Raw genomic sequence first — 7,779 nt, forward strand, 5'->3', positions numbered from 1 at the left:
GGTTAAATCAAGCTTGTTTCTGTGTTCTATTGAAGATCAGTGGATTCAATTAAGTTTGTGAGGTGATTAGGAAACTATCTGACGGTTTAATTTCATTGATTCAAATTTTTGGTATTTTGATCCTCATTTGGTATTTCAACTGACTCACCGAATATGCTTCATCTCAGCAATTCAGTTAAGGTGTTGTTGATTATGGTGTTATTGTGATAAGCAATTCAGTTTGGTGATTTGGAAGCATCATTCGATCTACCAAAGAGATTAATAAGCTGAATATTCATGAGCTAGTTGGAGTCCTTATGCACTATCAGCCAGCCATGTCTAAACTTCAAGATGAAAGGAAAGAGTCTTCTCTGGGTGATCCACTTGCCCTCATTGCTAAGAAGAAGAGCAAATCTTACACTACTTCCAAAAGCTTATCAAAGAAAGTGCTTGTTGGAGAATCAACTGATTCTGAAAGGCTCAACCTATCGGATGTTGATGATTCTCACCTTGAACTGGTCAAGGTGGCTGCTATGTTCACCAAAGCTTTGATCAAGTACTAGTTTAAATGAAAATTAAGCAACCAACGCAAGAATTCATCTTCTTCCTCCTAATACAAGAAATATGATTCCTCAAAACATCAACATGATGATCCAAGAAGGAAGATTCAATCTGCTATAATTGTGGCAAAGCTGGACATTTCTCCCGTGAATGCAAAATGCCTAAGAAGAAGGATGCAACTTACTACAAGAAGAAAATATTGATGGCAAAGGTTATGGAGACTGGAGGAGAGCTGAAACCGGTTGATGATACTTGGTTCAATTGGACGGATAATTTAGATTCCGAAGTGGAACATGCTAATGTCTGCAAGGTGACCAAGCTTATCAAAACTAAGGAAGCAATGGAGAACTCCGACTCAACATCTGATGATGATGAGGTACAATTTACTAGAAATCCCAACTGATTTTGTGAACATACAAAACACATTGATAAAGAATTTAGTCTCAATCATTAAAGAAGTTAAAGGTTTGAAAACTGAAAACAAAGCTTTAAAAGAGAAAATCAAACTAAATGAGACTAAATCTTCTTCATCATCCAATTCACAATCAGAAGTGAATCGTTTGAGAACCCAATTCAGCTCCATGGACACTGAGTTGGAAGAACTTAAAAAGTCAATTCTTCCGATCAAAATTGAAAGAACGGATTATCGTTTGAAATCTGAACGTCTTGAGGAGAAAGTTCTATTCTTAGAAAAAGATCTTTCCGAGCTAAAATAACAACATGAACCCACGATTTCCAAGTTAAACAAAAAAGTTGTTCAATTGGAAGAAACCCTAATTAAAAAGAAAACTGAAATTTCACCATTCACTAAAGATTCTCTTCAAATGAAAGCTCAACTTGCACGATATGAGGAAAAACCCTATCGAACAGAACGATCAAAAGCTATCATTAACATGGAACATTCAAAGCAAATAATCTTTATGAATATACCGAAAACAATTCATGGTGATAAGTGGGGGGTTGGTTATGAAGATCCCAAGACGTTGGATGATATTTCCAAAAAGATTCCAGGCTTATATCATTCTGATTATTTTCAAGCTGGTTTACCATATCACTTTGTTCATGCTTCTAATGTTGGATTTGATGATATTATTGCTAATCGTTCATCTAAGAAATATTATCAAATTAGCTTGATGTATGAAAAGATTAATGCTAAAATGGGAAAACCTAATCCTAGTTTCTTACAAGAGCTAGTTGAACATGAACAAAATATGCAAAATGCTGATTATGTGCCTACACGTAGATTGGTTTACATTCCGACACTCATGCTAAAAAAATACATCTTAATGCTTGAGAATGAAATTTTTGGCAAACCTAGTCCTAGCATTATCATAGATGAGGTGCTTGATCAACCTGCTATTGAAGCAAAACCAGTTGTACCGGCTTTAACTGCATGTTCTGTTTCAAAAGTTTGAATCGGTGAAGACCTAGCACATGAACTAAATGACTTAAGCAACATGTTTGCAAAGCCAAATTAGAAAACATGGAAAAGAAGTTGAAACTTGCTAAGTCAAAATCACTAGGTCATAAGGCTTTTGATGAAAAGGTAGAACATAAGGTAGAACTAAAAGTTGAACCTGAGGTAGAACCAAATGAAACAAAGCCTAAAAAGATAGATTTGAATCATCTAGTTGATAAACTTGAAAGAGAAAATGTTGAATTACAGCTTAGATGTCAATCTTTGAAACACATGCTTAAGATGTGTGATAAACTTCCTCCACTTCCTAGGAAAGAATATACTTATGCTTTTAGTGAAGGTGAAGTTGCAGTTTCTGCTGAGGACTTGTGTCTTGAGATTAAGAGCTTAAATCGTAAGACATTTCTAATAAAGCAAGCTAACACATATAAGCAAGATTCTCCAAAGGCACACACAACACAAATGACTTCTACTTGTGTGAACACAGTTTCTGAATGTGCTGGTGGGATTGATAAGAAGGTCAAGGGGAACACACAATCTAATGCTTCTAAAACCATTACCATTCTTAAAAATCATTTATGTTCTCAGTTGGAGAAAAGTGTTTCGAATGATTCACCTTCGAATCAATTTATTGTTAAGAAGGTTCATCATCCAGATGGATCTTATTCTACTGAACAACTTTCTATGATGTTAATGTCAAATCATACAAAGGAAAGTCTTTTAAAGAAACCAGTTAAATCTTCAAAACAACACACGAGTCCAAAACCAGATTTGAGTGAGTATGATGCAAAGGAATGTAAAATTAAAATGGAAATTTTGGAAAGTCAATCCTCATGCAAAGGAACATAAAATCAAAATGGAAATTTTGAAAAGTCAATCATCTCACATGTCAACTGAAAAGTTTAGACGTCTAAACTTGAATTACAAGTCCAAATGGGTACCTAAGTCATGCTCTAACAAGTAGAAAAAAAAACAAAGAAATCTGCTAGACGACCTAGGAAACCATCTCATGTATTTCATTTTACTTCTGTGAACAAAACATCTTCTTGAAATAAGTTGTGTGTTAATACTTCTGATAATCATGTAAACCTTGAGATTGATAATGATGCTACATGTAATGTGCTTTTGAATGATGCTTTAAAGTCTAAATTGCATGATGCATTACGTGTTACATATATATGTGATCCAAAGTTTGTTGCTGGTACTAACCGAAGAGGATCCAAGAAACTTTGGGTACCGAAACTCCAGGAAACTTAACGTTTACAGGGTTTCGACGTTTGTGTGTGGTATAGTGACTCTGGTTGTTCTCGACACATGACGGATGATAAATCCTTGCTTGTCAAATATGTTGACAAATTACTAAGAACGGTTACTGATAATGCTAAAAACGAACACATATTTCATAGCATTATCCTTCAAGAAAGACAAGCTTTTAGTTGCAATTGTTCTATTTACATGTGATATTATTTTAAATAATAAAAGGTGAAGACAAAAGACAGATTCGACGATTTGAAGACGCAAACGACCAAAAAGCTAAAAAGTACAAAGTACAATCCAAGTGGTTCAATTTATTGATGAGAAACGTCTCAAAATTACAAGAGTACAAGCCGCAAAATGCAAAGTACAAGATATTAAATCGTACAAAAGGACGTTCAAAAATCCGGAACCGGGACATAAGCCGAGTATCAATGCACGACGAAATGGACCTAAAATTACAAGTCAACGATGCACAAGAGTATAATATTATATATATATATAATTATATATAATTATATATATTATATTATATAATAAAATAAACCAGGAGCCCACGTTTTGCTAAACAAAATATCTGGATCCAGCTGGCCATGCAATCGCATGGCCTGGAAGAACAAAAACCATGTGATCGCATGGCACCCAGGAGATGGCCAAGTGCTATAAAAAGGCAGTTTGCTCGAAGTTTTATGTACACCTACATCAATTGATCTCTTACTCTCTCTCAAATATATTTATATTTATTTTATAATTATAATTTTAATATTAAGTTAATAATAATAAGGTTATAGTGGCGAATGTTTTAAGATTGTAAGTCGAAATTCTGTCCGTGTAACACTACATGATTAATACTCATTGTAAGTTATGTTCAACCTTTTTAAATTAATGTCTCGTAGCTAAATTATTATTATGTTTATTTAAGCTGAAGTAATCGTGATGGTGGACTAAATATTAAGACGGGGTTATTGGGGTTTGGACAAAAGATCGACACTTGTGAAAATTGGACTATGGGCTATTAATGGGCTTTATATTAACTAAATGATATCTCGTTGATTTAATATAGAGATTTATAATTTGATGTGTTTATATATAACCACATACACTTGACTGGGTACGGTGGGTGGGATATCTATAAATACTAATAATTATTCATTTGATCGGACACGGGGATGGATTAATAGTCACTGGACTCATTAAAACAGGGGTGTGGATTACATTCAAGGGTAATTGGTGTAATTTTTAACAAAGTATTAAAACCTTGGATTACACGCAGTCGATAACCTGGTGTATTCATTAAACAAAGTATTAAGATCTTGTTACAGTTTAAGTCCCCAATTAGTTGGAATATTTGACTTCGGGTATAAGGTTAAATTGGCGAAGACTCTCGCACTTTATAATTATGACCGATGGACTATTATGGACAAAACCAGATGGACATATCGAATAATCCAGGACAAAGGACAATTAACCCTTGGTAATAAATTAAAATCAACACGTCAAACATCATGATTACGGAAGTTTAAATAAGCATAATTTCTTTAATTTATATCTCATCGCACTTTTATTTACCGTCATTTTATTTATCGTCATTTTATTTATCGTATTTTAAATTATCGCACTTTTAATTATCGCACTTTTATTTATCGTCATTTACTTTATGCTTTAAATTATGTTGTATTTATATTTAATATTTTACATTAGGTTTTAATTGTGACTTAAGACATAAAATCGACAAACCGGTCACTAAACGGTAAAAATCCCTTTTTATAATAATAATAATACTAGTTATATATATATATATATATATATATATATATATATATATATATATATATATATATATAGCGTTAAACTCAGCTAGCTCCCTGTGAAACGAACCGGACTTACTAAAAACTACACTACTCTACGATTAGGTACACTGCCTATAAGTGTTGTAGCAAGGTTTAGGTATATCCCATTCTATAAATAAATAAATAACTTGTGTAAATTGTATCATATTTAATAGTATTTCGTAGTAAAATATAATCTATTTCGTACTACACCTCGCACACATCAAGTATTTTTGGCGCCGCTACCGGGGAACTCAACAACGCCGAAGCGAAACACCATATTAAAAAAAAAATTTAGCTTTTAAGCTAATTTTGTAAAAATATAATTTAATATAAGTTACAAAAATATAAAAACATAAAAAATATATAAAAATATATATCTATATTTTTAAGAGTTTAAATTAAAAAGTTTTTTTTAGTTACAAAAACTAATAAGTTTTTTTTATATAAGTTTTAGTTATATTATATTTTCTATAAAATAAGAAAAAAAAATCAAAGTAAAAAGTAAAAAAAAAAATACAAAACTGAACCTGCGATTTTTGACCTGCATCATTGTTGAACCTGCATTCCATAGATCGCATGAGAATGCAGTTCTAATGCCATGCGACATCATGGTCGTGTCTGACAGGTTCTGAACCTCATCTGGTACGGATTAGGGTTTGTGTTTATTAATTATTAATATTATTAAACCTAATTAGGGTTAATTATTTTATTATTTAGTTTAGTTTTTAATTAATTTGTAATTTTAGTTTTAATTAGTTTTATTAATTATAAAATTAGTACTTTTATAAAATAATAATATAAAAATAATATTTTTTAAAAATAAGTAATTTTATCATTTTTTGTCTCTTTTTATAAATTGTATATTTTAAACGTTTAATCGTAATTTTTATTTTTATCGTTCGTACTTAGTTTTAAGATTAGTTTTTGCCGTAGTTATTCTATATTTCTAGATTTTTAGGCTTTGCCGTAAAATCCATTAAGTGCTTTTTCTTTAGATTAAGATTTAGACGCTTTAGAATTTTACGACGTCACTTATCGCTTTAATATTTAATAGATTTTAATGCCTATTTAAGTTATTGCCGTTTTGGATATAGAATTCCTTTTAAGCTTTAATTTCTATAGACGCAATTTTTAATATTTAGTTTTTAGACTTTTAAGTTTCAACACTTTACTTTCTTATTATTATTTTGCGACCTTTTATTTTTCGACGTTTTTCGACGCACTCTTTTTCTTTCTTATTTCTCGACGCTCTAGTTTCTAGAACATAGATTTTATCTTCAAAATTTCGACGAAAAATTATTTTAAGCGGTTAAATTGATAGACATCAAAATTTTCTGGTTCGTAGTAATAGTTGGATTTGTTAGTGGCGAGTTGTGGGCTTCCGATTTAAAGGGTCCTGGCTACCTGCTGCATCTATTGGCTATTCGAAACGTGGGCAAAATCAGAAAAATCTATTAATTTGATAACTTATATAATTTTTTTATTTTTAGAACTAATAGGATATTCTGTGAATGCACCGAGCAAAACGTTCACCACCTTTCATACGTTCACCACCTGTAACTCGATCAAGACATCTAACCAATATAGTCGTTGTTGATTTTTCTTTAGAATCATCATCTAGTCGACCAAGTACTCCAATTCAAATTTCCGATAATCCATTTTTTGAACCCGACCTCACAATTGAGAACCCGTAGGATATTCAAGGACAATTCAGAGATCCTGAACCACTAACATTTCCTCTGGAACCACCAATCATTCAACCAGAGGTTGTCGAGGAAGAAACAATTAAATCAGAATCCTCTAGTGATTCAGATTCAACAAATCCAATCATGGAAAATTAGGAACCTCTAAGTATGAAAGATCGAATGAGGGCTACACGCACTGGCCAAGGTCATGCCATTACTCAACCAGACATTAATGCGCCAGATTATGAAATCAAAGGACAAATCCTACACATGGTAACTAATCAATACCAATTTAGTGGTACGCCGAAGGAAGATCCAAACGAACATCTTCGTACCTTTAATAGAATTTGTACTCTATTCAAAATCAGAGAAGTTGAGGATGAACAGATCTAAGGATGAACAGATCTATCTCATGTTATTTCCCTGGACTTTAAAGGGAGAAGTCGAAGATTGGTTAGAATCGTTACCTGAAGGGGCGATTGATACATGGGATGTTTTTGTTGAGAAATTTCTTAAAAGATTCTTTCCGGCATCTAAAACCGTGAGACTTCAAGGAGAAATTGTTACGTTCACACAAAAGCCAAATGAAACTCTATATGAAGCATGGACAAGATTTGGAAAGTTGTTGAGAGGATGTCCTCAACATGGTTTAGACACTTATCAAATAGTACAAATATTATACCAAGGATGCGACATTACTACACGAAAAGACATCGACATAGCAGTTAGTGGTTCCATTATGAAGAAAACCGCAATTGAAGCTTACAAAATTATTGATAACACAGCCTCCCACTCACATGAGTGGCATCAAGAAAAAGACATCGTTAGATCATCTAAAGCGGCTAGAGTCGATTCTAGCCATGACTTTGATTCCATTTTCGCAAAGTTAGATGCTTTCGAGAGACAAATGGAAAAGATGACTAAAGATATTCAATACGAATTAGTTGTGAGCAATGTGGAGGACCACATTTGACAAAAGATTGTCTCAGTATTGAGTAAACAATGGAACAAAGAGAGAATGTTTCATACATGAACCAAAGGCCTGGAAATA

The 7,779-nt window shown here is 32.5% G+C and overlaps 1 non-coding gene across 1 annotated transcript; it reads right to left on the reverse strand.

Annotated features, from left to right (window-relative positions):
- Positions 1-7,272: 7,272 nt before the first annotated feature.
- On the reverse strand, positions 7,273-7,379 carry LOC139894881 (small nucleolar RNA R71). Its single transcript, XR_011775359.1, has one exon. It is a non-coding gene; the product is annotated as a small nucleolar RNA R71 (small nucleolar RNA).
- Positions 7,380-7,779: the final 400 nt, after the last annotated feature.

The sequence above is a fragment of the Rutidosis leptorrhynchoides genome, chromosome 2, assembly GCF_046630445.1.
Source record: "Rutidosis leptorrhynchoides isolate AG116_Rl617_1_P2 chromosome 2, CSIRO_AGI_Rlap_v1, whole genome shotgun sequence".
Classification (NCBI taxonomy): Eukaryota; Viridiplantae; Streptophyta; class Magnoliopsida; order Asterales; family Asteraceae; genus Rutidosis; species Rutidosis leptorrhynchoides.